Source organism: Triturus cristatus, chromosome 7, assembly GCF_964204655.1.
Source record: "Triturus cristatus chromosome 7, aTriCri1.1, whole genome shotgun sequence".
In the NCBI taxonomy this organism is placed as follows: Eukaryota; Metazoa; Chordata; class Amphibia; order Caudata; family Salamandridae; genus Triturus; species Triturus cristatus.
Window position 1 is genome coordinate 1323639379 of NC_140590.1, and position 25340 is coordinate 1323664718.

The following is a 25340-nucleotide window of genomic DNA, read 5'->3' on the forward strand; positions in this document are numbered from 1 at the left end:
ACATGAAATGTACCAACAATTCAACATAACACAGTAGGAAGGAGAAATGTGAAATTGACCATTCCAAGGCCTTGCAGGCTAAAACAGAGACATTTACACAACTCAGAAGGATGTTTAGCATCAGTCATATAAACAATGTAGAGTGAATTTTTCACACATATCACTTACATTCAGCATATAAATTTACATACCTTTAATTATGTAGATCAACAAACTTTGATTTGTGAAATTAATGACATCAATTCAATTCCATGAAAAGAGATGGACACCATGCAAAAATCAAGACAAACAATTTTCAAAAGAGAGCATTAAATAGTGATTGATCAATAAATGACACTTTACCATCTGTGAAAATATGATAGAAAAGGGAGAAGGATCAACATTATATTGCAATATTATTTTCACAAAACAGAAACAAGACATCATGGTAGTTGTAGGTATTACGATGAAACTTTCACAACACTTGCAAAATTGTAACTTGAACATACATGAGTAAAAGGAGAACAAACACTATATGAAATACATATATGTTATTTGGTCTGAAAACACTTACAAGCACCATAATGGATATTGAAACCTGTTATCTTACATGCAACACAATACATTCAAACAAACAAGCCAAACAAGATATTGCTGATATATGCAGGTTTCTATGTTAAAAAAAGTTTACTAAACACATTAGCAACAGCGAAATTCAAAGCAAACGGGACAGTTAGGTTTAGTGACACATTGCAAAGTCTAACCTACCAGTCTCCACTCCACCAGGGATTCCTGTCAAGCTTTCAGGATGTAGGATCTGCAAGATCTTGTCTTAACAGGGAAAGAGTTGTAATGGGGGCTGGGAGAACTTGTCATCACAAATGGTACCCCACTACATGTCGAGATAACATTAAATAACCCTGGGGACATGATTGATGAAGTGACCTAGATGTTACCCACTAGGTTGTGAGAAAGGAAAAAAATCCTTTTTGTTTTAATTACCCTCACACAACCTAGTGGTGTCATGCTTCATCATCAGGTCACTCTGTCCCCTAAAAGTCAGGGTGGGCTCAACCATGTCTCAAGGAGCGCTTGAAAGATCTAGTCAGGGGGTCTTATAGAATAAAAATCCTCAAGCTGTTCCCGGTATCCCTTTATTCTTGGAACAGCATAGGATATTAAAGTAATTAACCATATACAAGGATCAATTGGATGTTTTATTGGTCCTATGACCCTTGTGCCAACATGTTTCAGCCTGTCTATTGGCCTATCAAAGGTCCGAGGCTTTCTTCAGGCCTAAATGAATATAGAGGTTCCCTCCCTGGTGTGTGCAGAAAACGTATCGCACTGCTCCAGTGACAAAAAAAGGACAGATAGCTGCTCCTTTTGCATGAATAAAGAAACATGTATCTTTAATGTTAAGGATCATGTTCCTTCTTCTCCATCTAAAAAGACAAAAGCGGAGAAAAAAGACAAAACAACACAACAATTTTTTTTTTTGCAATCATCGTTGTATCCCCGAGGTGATGTACTTACAAAATTCACCCATGCTCCTCCGTTTTTCTGGGTGATTTAAGTAATCAATCCTAAAAAGTGTCAACTGCACACTCCTTCCTGTTATCTCATATCAATATCACTATTGTGATGGGTTTGTGATGTATACCGTGTAGTGGCGATATACATTGCATTCTATCCTTATTAGTACTAGTGTACAAATAAGTGCGTGAGAAATATCGGCATGCCTTTCACTTCTAACCACGCCAAGGTTAAAACACAAACATCCATCGTGCACTCATACTTTTTATACATTCACCTCTCCCTTACCCCGATGTGGGAGAGGTAACACTTCACGGGGAATGTAGTCGGAGGGGTAGCCCTCTAGTCAGACACTGTTGGTTGTGTTTGGTTTGTCAATGATAAAATGGTACCATACCAGCATGAAACAAAAGGAGTCAAAAACAAGCCTGGGTGAGTCTTGTAATATTACTGATACTTCTCCCTGTCCCCACATACCTTTGCAGGCCGTGATTGCCATCACGCCTATGAGTACTCACGTCATCAAGGGTCCTGCCCCACTCCTACACCTGGTTTTTCCTACACCCCGGGCTTGCGCAACGATCCAGGTTTGTCTCTCGGTTTTAAAGTGGCCGCTTTGTTCCACGTTTCACTGGCCGTGCACGTGACTGCGACCGAAGCCTCATGATACAAATTTTGGCCGTGGCCAGGGCAGACGCAAGCCAACATGACTGTTGGGGATGTTTGAACATTCACCGAAATTGTGGAGGAGGACTGTTTGTGCTTTTAGATAACATGCCAGCATCAGCGTCTTTTAATTGTGGCTTCGCTGGAGGCCCAGTAGGGAGGCAGTGAAGAATATTCCCACAGCAAATGAACTATGTATCGTCAAGTGATCTGCATCTCCAACATCATGCCACCTGTTCAGTACTTTAAAATAACTAAACTTCAGACGGGCTTCTCTAAGAAGTTTGGCATTGTTGGCATTAAGGTCTGACCAGTCGTCACCAGAGTATGTGACCTGTACTCTATCGACGACTCGTCTTTAAAATGCTTTGAGACTGGGATAGAATATTGAGACTATCAGGATCTCGTAGAGGCTTAACACTTCCCTTTAAACATGACCCATGTCCTCTAGTAGTCTCAAATCAGTGAGGGCTGTATGTGTATTGTGGGTTAGGCCAGCGCCTTCCTCGCAATGTAACCCCAGAAATGGTCTGACCGCAGGTAAAGTTTAGGTTGGGCATATGGAAAGGCACCTGGCCGCTGAGGAGGTCAGCAAATGAGCAAATTCCCTTGGATAAAATCACTTTCAGTAGGACTCTCTTCTTCCAAATAGTAAGGAGGCATTGCACGAGAGAGGGGCATAGGCATGTAGTCTTGAGTTCACTCCTAGCAGTTTATGGGCCTTGTGCAAAGCATGAGTTGTTGCATTTAGTACTGGATAATGATGAACAGGTAATTAAGTCTGGGCTTCACATTCATTTTGAATAACAGCATCTGTGAGAAGGTGGGTTGGTATATGCTGGCCACTAATTAAAATGGGCTCCTTGTACCAGTCCACAAAACCCTTATGATGTATGAGGTCAAAGATAACCTTATTGAAAGCTATCCTAGTGGTAGCTATGGAGAGCAGCCTTCAGGCTTTATCTTGAAGGAGTGTAAAGCAGCTTGTTTTACCAGAAAATCACCTCCTAAATGACTAAATGAAAGGACAACCAAACATTATTTATATAAAAATGTGTATTTATTAATATAACACTCTCTACTAGTCCCTATGGGAGACTAGGGCAAAAAGCACACAATACTGAATCAATAGAACTTTCGTAAATAGCACAATACACAGCGGGCTCCAGTGGGAGACCGGATCATATACTAAAAAAATGGTATAACAACAATGACTTGACTACACACAGTGCCTAGAGCACGTAGAATCACTGGGACCCCAAGGAACCACCCAGAGGAGTGACGCAGAGAGCCCACGGAGGACGTGTGCAGTGAGTAAACACAGACGCGTGTTCCGTACAACTCTATGGGAAACTCGCGGTTGCAAATTTAAAGTTTAAGGACACTTCTACGAGGACTTCGAGCAAACCCTTTGGAACATAGGAGGTTCTAAGGCCAACCCACCAGTGAGTACCGAAATACCCGTGTTACCTATCCCAGAGGAGCCGGGTGCATAGGTGTCAAGTGGTGTCGGAAACCTTCGTCGTTTTCAATGGAAAGCTGCAAAGAAGTACTGCTGCCTGGAAGGCGAAGAGTGTCAGGTGGAATCCAAGCCTGGATTCAAGGTGAGAGGAACCTGAAAGCAGAGGGGACAAAGTCTGGGTCACTTCAGGTGACCAGGGGCTCAGTAGTCAAATGCCCACCGATGTCGGGTGCTTCAGGTGAGATGAAGGGTTGCTTGACTCTGCAGCCACGGGGACCAGGAGACGTCTAGGACAACCAGGATCCGGAGGTGAGCTGTCCCATAAAGGATGTCGAGAGCTGAGGGCGTCAATGTCCGGGTGGAGCACCAACAAGCCTTGGCAACTGCAACCCACGCAGTCAGAGGAAACAGGTTAAGGTGTGGACCAGCAAGGTCCAGGAGACTCTCCAAGCAATGGGGAGTCAGGGCACTTCTGGAGTAACCAGGTAAGCATAAGAATTAACAAGGTGACCCTCACCAGGACCCACAGGCCAACGGACCAGGGATCGCGAGGAGACCTCAAGCAAGTCTTCAAAGCACCCACCCACAGGACACTCGGAGAGTGGAGGCCAGAAATCTTCGGTGAAAATATTGCTTGAGTTTGGGACTACACAGAGTCTAAAGCACACACTCAGGAATCATCACTAAGCATATGCAACTGCAAATGTATGCGGTGCACAGGGGTTCGGGGTGCACGATCCCCACGAGGGATACTGGTCTCAGAATCACTGAGAGGGTAGATCGACTTTAGACCTTCAGAAACCCACCTCCTGTGTTGCTGAAATCTTCGGAGTCCTCAGGAGCTCGGGAGAAGCAAGCCGGGTAGATGTGCTTAGGTGCCTGCTTTTACAGGGGAGTAACTCCTTTACTCCAAGGGAGATTCTTCAGTTGTCCAGCATCGGGCAGGCAGTTGAAGTACTTGGTTTCTTCTTAGCAGAATCTTGTCCAGGTAAAATCCAAAGTCCTCTGGTCAGATAACCCACTTTATACCCATGGGAAGGGGCTGGAAAAATTCTGTGGACCCTCCTAGGGGAGGGACAGGACAGAAGGGTGGCTACACCCATGTCTTTTGTCCAGTTTCGCACCAGAGCAGGAGCCAATGACTCCCAGAAATTGTTTGAGCTGGACTATGCACAGGGACACCAAATGTGCATCCAGTGCAGACTTTCTGGCACTCAGAGAGTGCACCCACCCAGCCCAAATACACTAAATCCTGTCTGGGAGGTGTTTGCAGCTCCCTGTGACAGGATGCCTATTGTCATGCCCTCTTCTGCGCGAGCTTGGCTCAGCAGCAGGAGGGCAGACTCATGTCTGTGGCTGGCAGTACCTATTTTGTGCTGCCAAGGTCGAGAAAGCTGATACTGGGTAGACCGGTGACCCACATATGTCCCTTTAGAAGGGTGGAATCATACCTCCCACACTAGTTACTGGTGTGGAGGTATGATTCCAAGGTGTTTGACACCAAACACGACATGTTTCTAAGTAGCCGTTTTACAGTTAGCATTTACCGCAATGTTATAATGCACTGAAACATATCTGTCTGGCTGCATCACAGACAACCCAGGAGAATGGTCTCCGAAGGCTGCAGAGGGGCTCTTCTCATGCAGGGGCACCCTCTCTCGTGAAACCCAGCACCCTGCCTTCAGGATTGATAAGGCCTGCCATAGGGGTGACTGATAGGTATTTAAGTGTAGTGATTTAGAGAGATATAGTGAACCTATATCTCAGTAAGTGGTGCAAGCACCATCTTACATAGTCTGCAGTAGCAGGCCTTTCGTGTTAATCTGGATGGCCTCTCATGGGTGGCATAATACATGCTGCAGCCCATAGGAGACCTCTGGGGTACCTATGCCCTGGGTATATGGGTACCATATACTAGGGACTGATAAGGGTACCCCAGAATCCAATATGGAGTGTGCCTAAAGTGCATGCATTGCAATTTCAAGGAATAAAGCAGATAGACTGGGGTCCTGGATAGCAGGATCCCAGTCAGACTAGGCCAAAAAGAGTGTGACATCAGCAAAAAGTGGGGGTAACCATAAGAAGCAGATACTACTTTCCTACTGCATCTTCCCCCAAAGCGAGAAATTGAGTTGGGACAAGCGATGCAAGTCTGCTTTGATTTTTGTGTGTTGTGGTTTGATTTTAAGTTCTGCCATGCTTTTCAGATCTGGGAGACCTCCATTAGTAAGTATTTCAATTTAGTAGCTGAGCATCAAAACAGGAGGATCTACTGCCATCAGGGTAGTACAATCAGGGAGTGGCTAGGCCTTGCACTTGTCCCAATTTACCCCGTATCTGGATAGAGTGGAGTAATGGGAGATCAGTCCTGTAAGGGCCTTTAGGGATGAAGCCAGTTTTGTGAGAGTCACCTGTATATCATCAGCATTGCATGATATTTTATGTATGCTTCCTGGTATCAGTATACTGTGGATGTCCGGAGAATCTAGGCTTGCTATCACCATACGTTCCAATGCAGGGATAAATAACAAGGGGTATGGGGGCACCCCAGCCTCGTGTCTCTGTTTATGTCAAAGGTTGAGAAGGTGTGGCCATTGCAGGTGACCTTCGCCTCTAAGTGTGCGAAAAATCTCTATATTTTAGCATAGAGCGCCGGTTTTAGTCCCCCCTCCTCTGAAACGAAACAGTTATCCCCATTCAACCGTGTCAAATGCATTTTTCTGGTATTTAGGGAAACTGCCAGGTTCTCATGTTGTCATTGTTCACTCTCCAAAGGACATGTAAAAGGGCAAAGCGATGATATGCCAAAGTACGCTGAAGTAGAAAGCTCACCTGATCCTTGTGAATGAGGGAGGGTGGAACCTGTTTGAGTCTGTTTGCCAATATTTTGGCCTGTATTCTTGGGTCCACGTTGAGCTAGGATATCGGTCTATAACAGGCACACCTCAGCATGTCATCATGTACTTCAAGAAGTTTAATGTGTCTGTTCAGGCCCCAGTTGATGAGAATGCCAAATTATCTGATCAAGAGTTTGATAGTTTTGCCCGCCTTGTGGAGAAGTGTGGCTCAATGGTTAGAGCAGCAGACCCTGATGCAGAGATCTGGCCCGGGACCAGGGTTCAATGCCCGCTTCGGCGGGTCTTGGGCTCAATTTCCTCGGACCTGATAATTCTCGCCTCGTGCTTACTCTAATGATGGGTCCCACTCTGCAACTCTGGGCAATAGCTTGCTTAATCTCCACAACGGCCCCAACAGCGGTGGGGATGCCTGGCTTCACCTTGGGGGTGCCCAGGAGTGGACATTTCACAGGGAAAGCCAGCGGTATGAGTACAAGCGCCAGGACGCCCTGTCGCTGGGGCAGCAGTGCGCTATACAAGTACAAAATTTCATTTCATCAGTGTGACCAGGAAGAAGGGATGTGTTACATTCTATACTTTTATTGTGTAGCTTTCTCTTTAACAAACATTATCTCATGCTTTGGATTGCATGGAATGTGCCTTGTATATTTTCATTATGTGTTCCATGTTCCATGTTCTTCTTGGAGCTTCGGTTTGTAGATTCCATCTGGGCTGCAGTTGCACCTGGAGCCACAGATGGACAGATGTATTTTGCCGTGCTGTATTTAAATAAACCTTTATCAAGAAAAGAAGCTTAGAGGATTATTACAATGGCGACGAGATAAGGAAACACTTCTGTAGTGTCCTAGCATGGACACGTTCTAGTGTTCAGAAGTGTATGCTCTACACTTTACACCCACCCACCACCTACGTCACTGGGTCAGGTGACTAGGCTAATAAAAGGGCCGAGCGCACGTGCTCGTGGCCAGTTAACCCACCATCTAAGTATGTGTCTGCGTCAGTCATTCCCAGCATGAGGGCCTAGGGCCCCAACACCACAATGGCGACGAGGCGGGTAATCTACCCCGCGTGTGCAGCCCCCGATCGGCGCACCATCGATGACTGAGGGGAAAAGAGGACTGCCCGGTGAGCACACCCCCCGGGTGACGGCGCCAAGTCAGCCAGGCGAGCGGAGCCCGCAGCATGCCCCGCGGTGACCGGGTGCCCACCCCGCACCGCCGCGACGACCTGCGGGCGGGCGCTGTGCCCCCAAAGAGAAGTAGCGGAAGTCGGGTGCCCACCCCGACCCCGTCGAACCGCCTGGGTTGGGAGGAGAGTGTCCGTGGTGACCAGCGGACCGTGCGGAGCCCACCCGCATCGGCCGCGACCTGCCCGGTGAAGGAGGGGAAGTGACGACCGTGCGGAGCCCACCCGCACCGGCCGCGACACCGAGATTGAGCCGGAGAAAGTCGGGTGCCCACCCCGAGCCTGTCTAGCCTGCCGCTGTGCCCGGTTCGATGAGTGGACCGAGCGGAGCCCACCCGCGTCGGCCACGACCCCCTCACCGGAGCCTGTGTCAAGCGGAGCCCACCCGCGTCACGAGGAAGCCCAGCCGGGCTGAAGGTGAGCCCGAGAAAGGAAGCTCCCGGTCCGGCCAGAGAGACGCGAGGGACTGGCACCCCCTCCCTGCGCAGCCCGCGAAGTGAGGAGACCGGCTGCGGGGAGGGGGCGGAACAAACGCAACAGCGGAGCCCACCCGCAGCACTACACAAGACCGCTGGCCAGTGCCGGTAATCAGCACCAAAACTTCCCCCCCCGCGCAGCAGGAGAAGTGTGCGAGGCTGCCGCGGGAGGGAGGGAGAGAGGCCCAGAACTGCATGCGGCCAGCGCCGCTCGCGGCAAAGTAAATAAATAAATCGCCGCAGCTGCGAGGAGTGCAGTGAGTGCACCCCCACCCCCTCCCTGCCGCGCGAAGACTGAAGGAAGCTGCCGCGGGCAGGGAGGGCGATCAAGAAGGCAAAGAACGGCCGCCACCGGCCATGGGAGATATGCCCCGCCTCGCCGGACCCCCAGCAGTGCTCCCACAAGTAGCAAGCGGCCAGCGCCGCCGGAAGCTAACTTAAAACTGAGTGCGCGATGGCACTACCTGTCACCATGCCCCTAGGAGTTCCGAAGATGAAGGAAAACCCAGCGTGACAACGGAGCATGTCTCCCCAACTCCCGCACAGCAGAGTGCTGTTTTGCCCTCTGTGCAGCTTACTGGCCATGCCTGAGCCCCCCATGCCTCTCAATAAACTTAAGTACACAAATAAATAAAAGTAGAAAAAGAGACTTACCTGCTGCCATGTCCTGGACTCCACTGCTCCAGCCCCATCTGGACTCCACTGGTCTGCCTGGCTCCAGCTCCCCTCCAGCTCTCCTACTCCCGAGTGAAGCCTGGAGAAAAGGAAAACAAGGGATAGAGTTCTGGCAGTACAGAAGGTTGCTGCTGAAGCCAAACAAAAGCAACACTGCCACCCAGTGGCCACTGGTGGTATTGCAGACACCAAGAAAATCAACAAGCACACAGCAAGCCAAGGAAGTCCAGCAGCTACAGGAGACCGACGGATCGCAGCGCAAGGAAGAAGAGGCAGCAAGGCATGTACCGCAAGGGCAGACGGATGCGCGATGGTGAGCGCACGGGAGTGCGACGGAGGCGCACAGGAATGTGCCAGAAGCGCAGGAACGGGACGGAAGCACAGGAATGTGCCAGAGGCGCAGGAATGCGACAAAACTGCAAGGGTGAAGAGACGGTGTGTCACAGGGATGCAGCGCCATCCCGCAGCAACAAGGAGGAAGAAAGAAGAACGGTGTCGAGCCACATCCACCCCAGCGAGGACTGCGCTGTCGCCGCATCAAGTGGAGCGAACCCTCGAGAGAACAAACGGACTCAGCGCAGAGGTACCCCGGACGTGGACAGTACCCTGCAGCGCCTACACGAGAGGAACCCACTGAAGAGGATGGGCGCAGCAAGTATCCAACACTGGCGGGCAAGGATGTCGAGCCCCACCCAGTGGCGCCAAGAAGCCACCACATCAAGTGATCATGATACTAGGAGCAACGCTACACTGAAGATGTACCACGACGGTACGAAGAGTAGCACGCACCAGCGCCTGACAAGGCAGCGGACAAAGGTAGTCACACGACGCGACACACCTCGTGAAGCCGACCAGCCACATGGTCGCACCACAAAGGCCAAGCCGACCTGCCAAACGGTCGCCCCACAAAGGTCAAGCTGACCAGCCAAATGGTCGCACCACAAAGGCCCAGCCGACCTGCCACATGGTCGCACCAAAGAAGCCGACTCGCCAGGAGTTGCACAAAGAGGTCTGACGCAAGACCGAAGATATCCTGCTAGTGATCGGCAGCGCGGACCGACAAGTGGTCCAAGAAGCTCAAGAAGAACCGAAGTAATTGGTGAAAAGGAGAAGATGAAGAGAAGGGCACGACCCTAACTCGGAATGCTGAGGAAGATGAAGAGAGTGTTCTCGGACGAGGACAAGACCAGGGGGAACACGTGCAGAGTGCGCGCGCTGCATGGAGAAGCCTGGCCAGATAAGAGGAGAACAGAAACGGTCCAGAGTAGGTCGTGAAGCGAAGAGATGAAGAGACCAGAGTGGCACGTCCGCCACTAAGAAGAAAGAAGATATCGCAGTGGCACGTTTGCCATTACAAGAAAAGAAGATATCTGAGTGGCACGTTTGCCACTACAAGAAGGAAGATGACATCAGAGTGGCACGTCTGCCACTAATAGGAAAAGGGGAAAGATAGATCTGAGTGGCACGGTTGCCACTGCAAGAAGGAGAAGAAGTCAGAGTGACATGACATCCTCACGGAGAAAGAAATAGAGGAAGGAGAAGAGTGTGGCAAGACTACTCACACCTCAAAGACAAGGACAGAGAGAAGAGTGTGGCAAGACTACTCACACCTCAAAGACAAGGAAGGTGACAAGCGTCAGAACACAGTGCGCAAGTCCTGAAGAACACCCGTGGCACGGAGAAAAGACCATCTGTTTGATGATGCTTTCAGCACACCTGGGATCTGCAGAGGTGAGCAGGCCGGACCATTCGAAACACCCACCTTTGGGGTTACACGGACACTGGTCAATGCCAGCCGTGGTGACTCAGGGGCAAAGGCCTCAGGGATGCCGGTGAGAGAGAGTGTCCCCGCGACGAGAGATGGTCATCAGCCGCCTTTCAGCAAAGGTCTCAGGAGGATGAAGACTTCGCGTGCTAAAGACAGGAGCCAACAGCCACCCTCCAGGTCTGACTGCGGAATCTGAGGTGAGACCTGTCGTCTCCTCCGCACCCGTACTTATCGGCATGGGAGTAACACGATACAGGACACTTAACCCAGGCCAGATCTGAGGAAGAGGGCCTCAAGGATATCCCGTGGCAGGGGAACACCTGTGAGAGGGGCACCCTGGTGAGAGGGGTGTTTTGCGAATAACCCGTCTTTCTGCAAAACAGAACACACGCCACAGATAAAGAAAAGGACTGGACTAAAAAAGGATAAATGGCAACATCTAGCGCTGAACCAAAAGAACTCAACAACTGCGTTTGTCGCCAAGAAAGTAAAGCGAAGAAAGACTGTGAGAGCAACTTCAAGGCAGAGCCGTCAAACAGACTAGATCCATCGAGCACCCCTGACTGGTGCCACAGTGAACTGGTGATCGCCCGCGACAGGAAGAACATCGTCCGCGACAGGAAGAACATCGTCTGTGACTCCAGGCTGCTGAAGCGTGAGCGACTCTGCAGAAGTTTAGTCACTGTATTACGTCTGTATATATATTTCTTTCTCCCCTAGGTTGGACATTTGACTCCGGGTTTTTGTTATTAAAAATTGGGAGGAATGTAGTGTCCTAGCATGGACACGTTCTAGTGTTCAGAAGTGTATGCTCTACACTTTACACCCACCCACCACCTACGTCACTGGGTCAGGTGACTAGGCTAATAAAAGGGCCGAGCGCACGTGCTCGTGGCCAGTTAACCCACCATCTAAGTATGTGTCTGCGTCAGTCATTCCCAGCATGAGGGCCTAGGGCCCCAACACCACACACTTCTGTCATTATCACAGCATGGGTACGGAGTGTTTCTAGAACCCAAAAAGGATTTGAGGAAAACTTGAATTTAACATTTTTAAAGCAGTATCATGTTTGACGAAGGAGCATCGTATTGTCATTTCTTTTTACTGCCGTTTGGAGAGAGGTGAAGGCTGCAAAGGAGTTAAGATGCTGTAATTATTTTCTTGGAGAAAACAAATAATTTACAACTAAGGAATTTAAAAGAAAACAAAGTGAACCAGTAAGAAGCATCGGGAGTGAGGGAACATGGTGGCCAGCTAGGTAGCCGGTGGCGAATCGTCTGCCCTCTAGCCTCCGTTATGGGCTCCCAGGGCTGGATTTCCCCGAGTTTGTGCATACCTTCATCGCCGACCACTAGCTAAGGACGGGACCATTGGTCTTCTGCTGGGTGTCGTCTTCCGGCTTTTCTTTTGGCCTCTTTGTGAGTGCACCGAGTTTCATTGCCTTCCTGTGCGGTGCGACTGCTTGAGGCAGAGCCAGGAGCTGACACAGTTTCACTTCGCTGGACGGCTGCAGGCAGTGTGTGGCGCCTCCGGCTCTCCGTAGCTTGGGGAGGCGAGGCACCTTGGGCAGTGTGTGTTGTGAAACGAGAGACTTCGACACAAGGATTTGGAAGGCTGCCGCTCCGGTACGGTGTGGTAAGGGGGAGGGGGGAACAATTTGGTTTGTTATCTGCGGACCTCGTTTTGGATCTTCTCTTTGAACTGTTTTGTATAGTTTTGTATAGTCACTGGATATTTTTTCGTTCTTTCCTATAGGGCAGAGTAAAGAGTTCTGGGTTTTGGATGTGTGGTGGCTCAGTATTTGCACTATGTAGGGCAGTGGGGGCACTTGCTGAATGTTGTCGTGCCCGGTGCTTCTCTCACGACCAGCCTTCTGATTCCTTGGCAGACTATTGTAGGGGCAGTTTCTGTGGTGTATCTTATCCTGAAACGAAGTCCTACACCACTTCTAGGTATCATTTAGGGTTGAACACAGAGCTAAGCACTGTGTTTAAAGGTGTTTCAGAAAGGAGCTACTCAGCGGCCAGTCTTGTAACATTTAGTGATCAGTCAACCACAATAAGCAAATTAAGGTATGAGATCGCCCCTTACCCCATGCAGTTAATCACACAGCAATCTGGGCAATCTGTGAAAAAAGGGAATCAGCCTTTCAAGGAGGCTCTACCAAAGCCAAATAAATCTGTACTTGGTGCCCCTACCACTGAGGTACCACTGGGCAAAAGATACAAGTAAAGATCACGTACCTTTTTGGGAGGAGAACTTCTTGCGCAACAACCTAAACAACCTTGTCAAGCCACCCAGACTTCAGTAAATAATCACAAGCATAGGAAGCCTCTCTATAAATCTGGGAACTCTACTCCTGTGAAGGGCAGGAAGAAAAATAAGAACCAAGTCCTATCAAAAGTGACTCCCTCACTTAGGTCGTACTTCATGGCTAACACTCAGGGCAATATTGAATCCATAAAACAGCCTGCGTCAGTTTCAGGCAAATCCCTGGAATTAAATCCTGCCATTTCTCTTTCTACCCCATTCTCTCCGTTAAGTGAGACAGCCACTATGGCGGAGGGGGGGGGGCTGTCAGGATGAACGAGATGAGTTAAGGGATAAGTCTTCGGTGGTAGCAGCACAGAGCCCGGATACATAACACGGGATGTTAAGGCAGCTATTGGTGGAGATTGGAGTTTGCTTCTCCACCTCCGAAACAAATCAGAAGAAGATTCAAGATACCTGTACCAGCTTAGAGGAAAATCTGTCGGCACTGACGCATCAAATGGAGGCCCTTGAGAATAAAGTTGGGGAACTGGGTTTGGAGGTTAAAGATAACACCCAGGAAGTGCTTAGACTGAAAGAAAGAGAGTGGGACTTGGCTGAGAGATTGGAGAGGCTAGTAAATATCTCGAGAAGGAACAAAATCAGGATTTTAGACTTAAAAGAAGGGCTGGAAGGTGATAATTTAAAGTCTTATGTTATAGACATTTTGACTAAAGCCTTCCCCCAGGTCGCTGCAGCCCCTGTTTGGGAAACTGAGATTCAGCGAGTCCATAGGAACCCCTTTAAGTTGAATTCCACTTGGAAAAAGCCTAGGAAAATCCTAATATATATACAATCCTATCTTCTTAAGGAGCAACTACTGGGGGCGGCCTTTAAACTAAAGACTATACAGGTTCAGGATGCCTCCTTCCGAATACGGTCTGATATTTCTCGGGTTACAGAAGATAGGAGATGGGAATTGGGTAAGTGGATGCATTAAGGGACCAGGGAGCTCAAGTTCAGCTGCAATTTCCTGCCTTTCTAAAAGTTGTATGGGCTCATATAAGATGTATAACTTTAGGTTCCCGGAGGAAGTAGATAGCTTCTTGGCACAAACTAAATCCAATTTATAGCTTACAGATTAAGGGAATTCAGCGTCTATTGTTATTTTGGTTTCTCTATTTATGTAGGAGGCTGGACGGCTACGGCTCGAAAGGCAATAGTCCATTGCCGATGGGTAGTCAGGAAGGGTTCCCGTGGGTGGGTCGGGGGTTGGGGGGGTTGGGGGGTTTTTCACGTTTGTTGGTGGATGAGCATTGGGGGGGGGAAAAGAAGACGTAACAACAATCTCATGTGACATAACAACCACCAGTAGTTACAGCAGATGGTGGAGTCAGAACAATGGCAGGGGCTAGACCCACTCGGGGAGGGAATCAGCATCTTGAATTTTTAGGTTGGATTGTTAACGGTTTAAGAGTTAGAGGAAGACAGCGCCTGATTCTCCAGTACTTAAAAAATAGCTCAGCTAGGATCCTTATGATCCAGGAGACCCATCTCTTGCAATCAGAATGTAAAACATTATTTGGTAAACAAAAATGGGTTGATAAGATTATAGCCTTGGACCAGCAGTGCTGCTCGAAGGGGGTTGCTGTTATACATAAAGTGAATTCAGGAGTCGAGCTCATTAAGTCCCAGGTAAACGATAGGACGCTGGGTTATTGCGGAAATTAAATGTCAGGAGTCTAAATTCACTCTAGCTAATTATCATGGTCCTAATGAGGACGACATCTCGCCTCTGAACAATCTTTGTCTTGCCTTGGCCGATTACGAGGCTCCTCTGACATTGGGAAGAGACTTCAATGTGCTTTTAAATAACAAGCTAGATAGGTCCTCCCCTCGAACACAGGTAGCAGTTCCACGCGTTAAAGCCCATCTTTTGATAATACTAAAAAATGTTTACCTCTGTGATGTATGGCAGAAAAAAATGGGTTAGACTAGGGAGTACTTCTTTTATAGTAAGAAGAATTCTCATTACTCCAGAATTGATTATATATTTATGGAGCACTCAGAACTCGATAAATTAAGTTTAATCGAATATTTGCCCATACATCTTTCTGATCATGGTGCCATAGCTCTCAACCTGGAACTCCCTCTAGAGTTCCCCCTGAGGAGATGGACTTTAAATAGGATATTTCTTCTGCAATCTTCAACTCCAGGTTTTCTGAGGTTTGAAACAGCTAGCTTCTTTCAAGACAATTTGGGGTCGGCCCCTTTGTACATTGTGTGGGATACCTTTAAGGCCTGGCTAAGAGGGACACTAAAAGGGGCAGTTGTGGGCTGGGCTAGGGCCAAGAGGAAAGAGCTGGCTGACTTAGAACTACAGCTAGCGGGGCAGAAGCATATTTCAAGGCTAGGTGTCCTCCCGGAACAGAGAATGATAACTTAATAAAGAGAGTAGAAGAGCTGCAGCTGAAGTTCAGACTTAAGTCTGAAGAGATTTTACTGTAAAAATGGGAGGCAAGTAAAATGAGGGATTTTGAGCAAGGAGAGAACTGTGGCAAGCTTCTCGCCATGAAGAGTAGAGTCGATAGATCTTATAACTACATTAGTAAGATTAAAGTTGGCACACATATCACAGAGGATAAATAGCACCAAAATATCTCCAATCTCTTGCCTGCCTCTATACGCCCAAGAGAAACCTCCGGTCACAGACAGCAGCCTGTTTCTGCATACCAAGGTTTAAACGTGCAAGAACAGGTGGCAGATCTTTTGCCTATCTGGGACCCTCCCTGTGGAACACGCTTCCCCCCGGTATCCGGAAGGAAGAAAACTACTGTAGGTTCAGAAAGCTTGTAAAGACCTGGCTGTATGAACAATAACCACTTAACAGTCACCTCCTTCTCTGTCCTCAATCTAGCTGTGTCTAGGCGCCGGGAAACCCTTTTTGGGTAGCTGTTGCGCCCTATAAATTGATAAAATAATAATAATAAAGGGAATATAGAACAGGCTTTCGCGCATTTCTTCCAGGAGCTATATTGAGAAGATCTTCAGGTTGCTGGTGAACACATTGATAGTTAGCTCAAAGAGAAACAACTTCCAAAAATAATCTAGGACAGTCAAAAAATTCTTACACTAGAAATAACAGGGAGTGAGATATTAACTGTTTTAGACAGAGCCAAGAAAGGGTAAGCAGCAGGCCCCGATGCGATCCCGATTGAGGTTTATGCCTTATTGAGGGAGGAGGTCATCCCGGTCTGGTTGAAACTGTATAATGAGATCTTAGATGGTACCTCACCTTTACCTGACTCCTGGAGTGATGCAGTTATTACACTGATTCTGAAGCCCGGTAAGGATCCAACCCAGTGCCAGTCATATCGGCCAATCTCATTATTAAATGCCGACTATAAGATCTTTGCTGGGATTTTGAATAACCGGCTTTGTAAGATCATAGGGCCAATAATCCACGAAGATCAAAAGGGTTTTCTTCCGGGCAGGCAGATGTCGGAACTGGTGTACACTTTAATTGGGGGGATTGATCTGGCATTGTCACAGGGTCTCCCTCTTTCAATTATTACTGTTGACGCTGCCAAAGCCTTCGACCGTGTGAATTGGCATTTCCTGGATAGGACCTTGAAGGTCTTTGGCTTCAGTGACGGTTTTAGGGAAGTTCTTAAAAAAAATTATAAATTCCCCCCCGGGCTCGGATTCTGGTCAATGGTAGCCTTTCTCCTGTTGTTAAAATAGGGTGTGGCTCTAGGCAGGGCTGCCCATTGTCCCCCATTCTTTTCGATTTATACATCAAGCATTTAGCCCAGAGTTTAAGACAGAATAAGAAGATTGCTCCTTTTGCAGTAAATGGGTTTGTGAGGAAACTAGCGCTATATGCAGTTGACTTAATTTTATTATCCTCAAATTTCAACATTACACTTCCGGAGCGTCTTGTTGAAGTCCAAATCTTTGGGAAATTCTCTGGCTATGAAATTAATAATGACAAAACTGATATTATGGCATGGAAGATCGCTGACCAGGAGGGGATTTTCATCAGGGAGCTCAAATATCTTGGACTTATAATAACTCAGGATCTCAGATAAATTCCAAAAACTAATTTAGACAGAGTATCGAAAGAGGTTGATGTTCTATTAAAAAGATGGCAGAATATCCCGTTCTCTCATTACAAATGGGTTAATTTGATTAAAATGTGTGTGCTACCGAAATATCCTTATCTGTTTAATAACATCCCCCTAGAATTTGCAAAAGTTGATCTGCTTAATATTCAGGGCAAGATATCCTCCTTTATTTGCGCAGGTAAAGGGATCAGGCTGTCCTGGAAAAAATTAAGGTGCAAATTAACGCGTGGGGGTATGGGCTTTCCAGACCTCCAGCTGTATTGTTGGGCCTACCAATTAAAAAACTGTAGGATGTTACTGCTTACTCCAGATGACTCGCTGATTGGCAATGATGCAGCGCGACTAAAACAAACCCGTTACAAACATCACACAACCCAGGAAAACTCACACACCACTCATTCATTGGTGGGGCCCATAACACCGATAACCACACATTCACTCAGTTTCCGGATAAGTGACAAGCTGGCGAGCTGCAAGTACCTTATTACTATTATTTTCTCTAAATAATATCTATATACTTTATATACATTTAACTCTAGATTCTTCAGGTTCGAACATCAAGGTACTCCGTTATTTTTGGGTCTATAGACCAACTAGTAGGAATCAGTTGAAAGCGATTAAGTCCAGCTCAATCACAATTAAACCTTTAACTTTTATAGATCATAACTTTAATTCTAATAACCACAGACTCAGTTTGAGTTAGCATTACATTTTATCTAGATTCATTGAATAAATTGAAGTAAAATGTATTAGACAATTTAAAATCATTAATTTCACAAGTGTTTCAAGTAAAGATTCAGAAAGAAACAGAAAATACTCATTAGCCTTGGCCTTAGGGCAATGACGAGAATGGTTCACCGGAGCATGAACCGCAGATCATAGGATAGGTTCCCAAACTGACTGATTGTCCCTCTAACCTCCTCGGACGTATTCCCTCCCAGGTTTGAATCCCGCGACGGTCTCGTTCCTTTCACCCATCAAAGTTCGAAGTTCAGAATCTGTCAAAGTCTTTTCAGCATAGGGAGATAAATAGTCTCAACAGACAGCGTGTCGTGTCGAATAGAAAATCAGCAAGTGTCACAACGTCATCATAAGCACACATTTTTATACCCTTTCACTAACTTGCTATACCCAGAATTTAAACCTTTTTAGGGGCTGTGATTAATTTACATTGGTCCATTGGAGGGTTGGTGATGGTCACCTTATTGTCCTCCTTTCCTAAACCAGTTCCGTAAATTACATGTTCATGCATCCTTGTGACTTGTCATGTTCCACCATTTGTAACAACTGTTGTTATTAATAAATGCTGCAGTCCAAATTCTTCCATCCGTTCCCAGGCTCTTGTATAAAGAAATCTTGGCATTCACTCTTGTCCCAGGCCAGTGCGACCTTGACATCTCTCACTCCAGGCATAGGCCACACTCGTGACTGTAACTTCCATTCTGCTCATGCGCAAGGGCCATCTTGATCACACGTGATCACATCTCTTGACAGCGGCCATTTTCTCAGCGAGGCCTAGCAGGGCTGAACGGAACTCATATGAAAACAACATAGCAGAAATTAGACATAGAAAATAAGCCCTTCTGTTTACCCCCCACCATTCTAATAACCCTTGTTAGGTGTTACCTAGCATAAGCAACATTTAAAGCCATTTTACTTACCATCTGCATTATTTGCCACAATATATTTAACTAGACATAAAATACATGCAATTTTACTTCTATTTTCTACACGAAGCACAAAGCTATGTTAGTTTAATTTCACATCTGTAAGTAAATTAGATTTTGCATATGCCAGTTAGTTTTCCTGCGTGTAGTGTCTAATTAAAGGTGAATTGATTGATTACTTCATACATTCAAACAATTAGTAAAATTAAAGTTATGAGGTCATTAACTTCGAAGGGGGTACAAAACTTTTTTGTATTTTCCCCTGCTCCATCAATCCCCCCTTTGGTGATTTTTAATATCACCACAAAAACCATCTCTACCAATTTATCAGAAGTCATGTTTCGTGTCCTTTTTATTTTGTTAGTTCAACCAGTTGTATTCTTCACATTCTGTCTCTTAGTTTTGTTGTACATTTTCTCTTTAAATTCTTCTAGTTCTATTTCTCCCATTTCTCGTTCTTTTTTTTTATTTCTCTCATTTTGTCTTTTACCCTATTTTCTCCTTTTCTTTTTCTAATACATACACATGCTAATTTCAATATTAATGTCATTAATATAACTATTGTCACTGGTATTAATATTTTCCCAACTAATAAACTACCTACTTCTGTGAACCATTTCTTTACTGAGGAAAAACTCTAACCAGATTTCTCCCAAGCACCATCAACCTCCAGTGGGGTAATTTCTTTATGCAATTCAGTAATATTCTTTATATACTTTTGTGTGTTCTGACTTTTATCGGGAATGTAAGTGCAACAATGTTGTACTTTCAGCATTCCACAGACTCCTCCCTCTTTTGCCAAAAGATAATCAAGGGCAAGTCGTTTTTGCATCACCATAGCTCTCATGGCAACCATCAAGAACCCTCCAGCAGTATTCGTTGATAAACGATCTACTATTGTTGACAATTTCCGAATCTTATATGCATTAAAAGATACACCCACTGCTGGTATCAATGCTCCAAAAATGTCACCTATTATCTCCGAGAAGCTTTCCCTTCTTCTACGTGTTAGTGGTTTACCTATTTCATGAGTTCCTCTAGTTCCCCTATCTACATGAAATATCTTTGGAAAGACCAGACCTAGATAAAATGTTCCGTACCAATGGTCCGGCAACCTATAATAAGCTTTGTTTACACAAATAAAATAGATCCCTGGAAATACTGGATCTTTACCGCCTTTGAATCCTCATCCCCCTATAATTTTATTTGTATCTCGACATTCACTAGCACCTACGAAATAGTTATCATACATAGTGTTATCTCTACGAATACACAATTTCCCTTGTTGAGGCAAATCCAGTCCTATAGCTACATTAGTATCACTCTTATCATGTGGAGAAGTGTGGCTCAGGGGTTAGAGGCAGCAGACCCGGAAGCTGAGATCGGTCCTGGACCAGGGTTCAATTCCCCGCCTCGGCGGGTCTTGGGCTAAAAATTCCACGGACTCGATAATTCTCGCCCCGGTGCCTCCTCGACTCACAGGTTCACACTCTGCGACTCTGGGCAATAGCTTGCTTAATCTCCACAACGGCCCCTCGCGGCGGGATGCCTGACTTTCACCTTGTGGATACCCTGCTATCTCACAGGGGAATACCAGGACGGGTTCCCTAAGCAAGCGCCGGGAAACCCACTGCGGGTAGCTGTGCGCTATATAAGCTCAACTACATTTACATTTACATCATAATTTCCTTCCTCAAACCCCCAAGGTGGTGTTTTCGTCTTTTCTCCTGCCACTTGTCTTTGAAACTTAACTCTTCTATCCTCTACCATGTCTAAAAATACTTTTTCTTCTTTTCTCAATCTACAAATGAGGTTATGTCTAAATGCATATTCTAGTGTTAGTGCTTTTGTTTCTAGGAAAAATTCTCCAAATACTTTACCAGGCTTCACCTTGTTTAGATCAGAAACTTTAGCAAAAACAGCATCCATATCAGTATAGTAATATTCTAGTTTGCCTGTCTTATAAAATAAACTAGCCAACACACTGCAAGTTTTTCCATACGTCAAGGGAAGGTGATATGTCACACCCTCTGTTACAGTCACAGGTAACTGCATACAGACATAGCAGTCCCTAACATCCATTGTTTCCACATATTCATATAAAAGCTTTGTAAAAACATTCTTAGAAAATTCATTTTTATTGACCTGTCTCTATGTGTCTCAGTATAGTATCCTTTGTGTTATGTGCCTTATCACTATTTGGTTTATTGATCATTCCGGATGTATTTTCTGCAGTTAATCTAAGTGGGATAACTATTGGTAAAATGAACCAAATAAACATCAGTAAACCTGTACAGTAAAAACACATTCTACACCATCTGTGTAGAAAACTACACCTAGATCTTCTATTTTCAATTTCTGCCATGATAAACTATAATCTAAGATATGTACAGAAAAATGTATTTCTCCATACTCAGAAAGTATATGGCCTTTGAACCAATTGCCCTTGGCGCAGTTTGGTCCTTTCAAATCTTTTTCAAGTTCATCGTTTGTCCTATTTCTGGCTTTTTCAGTCTCTTCAGGATGGGCACAATTCACTTTCACCCTCCTGTTTACAATTTTCTTCTGAGTTCTCCTGACTGCTATCTACCTCTTTAACCCCTTCAGTGCCCATGACGAGCTGGACTCGTCATGGGCTGCGGTGGCGCTGTGCCCATGACGAGTCCAGCTCGTCATGAACTCCGCCCGCTAAGAAAAAGCGCGGCACTGGGCGGGGAAAGGGGCGGGCATGCAAGGGGTTAATGTCAGGGAGTGCTATGTAAGTCCATTGAGGTGATCTATATTTCAAATTAGGTCTTTTTACTCTTTTCGGTCTCTGCAATTGTCCTTTCTCCAAATTTATTTGATTCCTTTGACTTGTTATTTCATTCACTTGCTCTTCCTGTTCTTTATTCAGATTTATTATCTTGTATCTCAGTCTTTTATATACGTCGGACCAATTATCTCCTTTTCGTGGCCTTTTTAGTCCAGCCTCTGTTTCCTCTCGTTCCACTTTCCAAGCTCTCTTTCCTGGTCCTCTCCTTTGTCTTAGTTCTTCTTCACTTTCTTCTGATTCTGTTTCAGACCTTACTTTGTTCTCCTTAAATTTGAACTTTATGATCCCTGATTCACCATCTGAATTTTGATTTCTTTCGATTACTATTGAAGGGATTTCCTCAAAACTTGTACTTGGTTGTTCGACATCACTGTGTATTATTTCTGTTTCTTCTGTTTCAATATCATTTGTCTGTTTTTCAATGTCCTCAGTTTGCTTTTCAATGTCCTCAGCTTGGTTTTCACCAGATTCAGATTGTTCTGTTTCAGATGTCGAACTGGTATCTGATATTTCCAGATCTAGACTTACAGGTCGATCTTCAGGATCTGGAACTCTGATTGTTTCAGTTTCTGTCTCAGATGCTGAACTGGTGTCTGATATTTCCAGATGTCGGCTCACAGGTCGATCTCCAGGATCTGGGACTTTGATCGTATGACTGGCATGAACCCAATTTTTCACACCTGCACACTTTACTGCTAGGATCACTTGTCGTGGTCTGTCCCAGCGAGGAACCAGGTAATTTCTTCTTCAGTGTACTTTATGCGGACCCAGTCTCCCGGACTCAGATCGTGAGCTGGGTTTCTTTCAAGTGTGATCGCATCCAGTCCAACCTGATAAAACACAGAATGCTCTACATCAGCCAATCCTTTGCAATAGTCTAGAATAAGATCATCAGTTATAGTCAGCAGTTTGTTGACAGGTACGAATGCTTGTCTCATTACTCGTCCCATTATGATTTCATGCGGACTCAAACCAGTTTTTCTGTCTGGTACGCTTCTCATGCTCATAAGCACAAGAGGTAGGGCATCTGGCCAATTGAGTCCTGTGGTGAGACACATTTTCCCTAGTCTATTCTTTATTGTGCCATTTACTTGCTCAACCACCCCAGAAGCCTCTGGTCTGTAGGCACAATGCAGCTTTTGTTGAATGTCTAATGCTTCACATATTAGCCTCATTTTGAAAATGACTTCCTCTATCTGTTTCTATCGTGACTGGAAAACCATATCTAGGAATGAATTCTCTCAGCAGGAGTTTAGCTATAGTAACTCCATCATTCCTTCTTGTTGGATATGCCTCCACCCAACGAGAAAACAAACAGACAACTACCAAGACATATCTCAATCTGATATTTGGGGGCATTTCAATAAAATCTAGTTGCATTCTGGTGAAAGGACCTCCCTCTCGTCCTATTGTTCCCAGACTGACTATTGTTTTCCTTCCTGGATTCAATTGTTGACATATAAGACATCTTTGACAAAGGCTTTCAGCTATAACCCTAAATTTTGGGTTGTACCAAGTCTGTTTAAAGAGTCTGATCATTGCATCTCTACCTATGTGTGCCTGTCCATGGTAAATCCGTGCCATGTTAGAGATCATGCTATCAGGCATAACTGGTCTTTCATCCCTGTAAACCCAAACTCCATCTTCTCTTTGCCTGCAGCCTGATTTTATCCATATCTCTTTTTCCTCATCACCTGCTTCTTCCTGCAATTGTCTCACTTCTTCCCACGTTTCAACTGTGTTAGTAAACATCAAAGAACATGAAACATGTTCTTTTTTCCTTCTCTGATTCATTGAGGTTGTATGTCTGGCACAATATTGAGCTATCTCGTCAGCAAACCTATTGCCCTCTGTAATGTAGTCATCACCATTCTTGTGTGCAGCACACTTCACGACCGCAATTAGTTTAGGCAGCTGTATCGCCTCAAGCAACAATTTCACAAATTCACCACTTCTAATTGGAGATCCTGAAGAAGTCATGAATCCCCTCTGGGACCAGATCTGTCCGAAATCATGCACCACTCCAAAGCCATACTGGCTATCCGTGATCACAGTGATTCGGAAATTTCTTCCCAGTTTACAAGCTCGAATCAGAGCAATCAGCTTGGCAACTTGGGCTGAACGTATTCCTCTCAAACAAGATGCTTCCATGATGTCTGCCACTGTACATACAGCATATGCGGCACTCAAAATTCCCTCTTTTGTTCTCAAGCATGATCCATCCACAAATATCACATAATCTGATTGTTCCAGAGTTCCTCTTTGATGTCAGGGTGAGGCTTTGTACAGAATTCAAGTACATCCAAACAATTGTGATCAACGTCATCTTTGACCTCTGCATTTACTGCATCAGGTAATAAAGTGGAAGGATTCACTCTTTTGCATCTCACAATCGTTACATTGTCTGCACCGAAAATCACCTTCTAATATCTGGTTAAACGACTATGTGTCATGAATTGGGTTTTTGTTCTGGTCAAAAGGATTTCTACTGAATGTGGGACATACACCTTTAACGGGTATCCCATCACAATACCTTCACTCTGTTCCAAATTCACACAAGTGGCTGCTACTACTTTTAGACATCAAGGCAATGCCTTTGCTACTGGGGCTTAAACAGCTGAAAAGTATGCTATGGGCCGTCTCATTCTTCCATGCCTTTGTACTAGTACTGAAAGTGCACATCCATTTCTTTCACTACAGTACAACTCAAATTCTTTCTCATAATCAGGCATTCCCAACGCTGGAGCTTCACACAACCTGTTTCTCAGTTGCTCAAAAGCTTTCATATCTTGCTCATTCAACACAATTGAATCTTTTACATCACTTTTTGTTAACCGCTGTAAAGGCTTGGCAATCAATGAAAATCCATTTATCCACTGTCGACAGTAACCAACCATCACCTCTCTCTGTGTCATTGGGGTTCTCATTCCTTTGATAATCCTGATTCTTTCTGTTGTTACTTTTCTCATCCCTTTTTCAATCTTATGACCTAAATATTGAACTTCTTGTTGACAGAACTGCAGTTTGGATGGAGACACTTTATGTCCTCCTTCTGCTAAATTATTCAACAGTGCAATGGTGTCGGTAATACATGCCTCTTTGGTCTTTGATGCCACCAACAGGTAATCAATATACTGGACCATAACAGATTTCTCTGGCATTCCCAAACTTTCTAAAGACGTCTTCAAAAGCTGATTAAAAATGGAAGGACTTTCAGTATACCCTTGAGGAATTCGGCACCATGCGAAAATACGATCACCAAACCGGAAAGCAAATAATGGTTGGCTATCAGGGTGCAATGGAATTGAAAAGAATGCACGACACAAGTCAATGACTGTGTACCATTCTGCATCATGTGGAATTTGATACAGTATTACAGCAGGGTTTGGTACAATTGGACAACAAGGAACAACAATTTTATTCACTTTTCGCAGGCCTTGCACTATCCTGTAGGTTCCATTAGGCTTTTTCAATACGATTATAGGTGAATTACATGGGCTACTCATTATTTCTTTCAAAATTCCCTGTTCAATCATTTTATCAATTACTGGTGTTATTTCTTCAATAATTTCTGGTGTTAATTTGTACTGTGGAGTATTCGGGTAAATTGCTTCTTCTTTTACAGTAATTTTTACAAGGTCAACTCCTTTCATTAGACCTATATCTTCACCCGTAAAATCCCATACATCAGTCTTCACTGTTCCTTTCAGTTCAGTAGGGATTTTCTCTGCATCAAATACAGGAAATGTATCACAATTTTCTGGTTCAAGTGCTGCCATAGTCACTTTATACAGAACATCGTCATCTGATGTTTGAAATGCATTACCATCGGGGGTACAATAGATGGCACAGTTCATTTTACAAAGGATAGCACGT

The 25340-nt window shown here is 45.3% G+C and overlaps 1 long non-coding RNA gene across 1 annotated transcript in view; it reads right to left on the minus strand.

The window, feature by feature from the left end:
* The window catches only part of LOC146811959 (uncharacterized), a 99485-nt gene that overhangs the window by 8511 nt on the left and 65634 nt on the right, over positions 1-25340 (minus strand). Inside the window, exon 2 of the long non-coding RNA XR_014966811.1 lies at positions 8817-8916. This is a non-coding gene — a long non-coding RNA (uncharacterized LOC146811959). The remainder of the gene's footprint in view (positions 1-8816; positions 8917-25340) is intronic.